Raw genomic sequence first — 889 nt, forward strand, 5'->3', positions numbered from 1 at the left:
CTACCTGATTAGAGAGCATGGTGACCGAATCGATGTTATAAACGCCGGCTGTTTTCGTTGGCTTTGTCCTCATGACTTACCACTGATAGTTATGCAGTTGCATCTCCTATATAAATTCATAGGCATCTTCTGGTGTCTTATTATTGATGGTTCCGCCAGCAGCTACTTCAACCATTTGTCGAGTCAAAGGATTCAAGCCATTATGAAAGGTTTGAACCTATAGCCAGAGTGGTAACCCATGATGAGGACATCTTCTCAAGAGGTCCTTGAATCTCTCCCATGCATTGTAGAGTGTTTCTAAATCCATCTGCACAAAAGAATAGATATCATTACATAATTTAGTCATTTTAACCGACGAAAAATATTTTAATAAAAACTTTTCGGTCATTTGTTCCCATGGAGTGATTGACCCCCATGGTAACGAATTCAACCATTGTTTAGCTTTGTTTCTGAATGAAAAAGGAAATAACCGAAGGCGAATGGCGTCATCAGAAATGCCATTAATTTTAAATGTATCACATAATTCCAAAAAGTTTTCCAAGTGAGCGTTGGGATCTTCGTCGTGCAAACCATCAAACTGAACAAATTGCTATATCATTTCAATTGTGTTAGGTTTCAGTTCAAAAGTATTTGTAGCTACAACAGTCTAACTATGCTCGATTCAGTTCCTGTTAATGAAGGTTTAGCATAATCATACATAGTGCTCGGAGCAGGATTCTGATTAACAGCAATCGCAGGAGGTAGCAGATTTTCTTGGTTTTCAGCCATCTCTTCGGTTGTGGTTGAAGTATCGTCCTCTTGCTCTTCCTCTGTGCATCGTAAGCTTCGCCTTATTTCTCTTCAGTTTCTGCAAACTGTGCGATCGATCTCACTATCAAACAGTAATGCT

At 39.1% G+C, this 889-nt stretch overlaps 1 non-coding gene across 1 annotated transcript; it reads left to right on the top strand.

Moving 5' to 3' along the window:
- The first annotated feature begins 233 nt into the window (after window positions 1-233).
- LOC128287606 (small nucleolar RNA R71) lies at window positions 234-340 on the top strand. Its single transcript, XR_008278305.1, has one exon. It is a non-coding gene; the product is annotated as a small nucleolar RNA R71 (small nucleolar RNA).
- The last annotated feature ends 549 nt before the right edge of the window (window positions 341-889 follow it).

This window comes from Gossypium arboreum, chromosome 13 (assembly GCF_025698485.1).
Source record: "Gossypium arboreum isolate Shixiya-1 chromosome 13, ASM2569848v2, whole genome shotgun sequence".
NCBI classification, from domain to species: Eukaryota; Viridiplantae; Streptophyta; class Magnoliopsida; order Malvales; family Malvaceae; genus Gossypium; species Gossypium arboreum.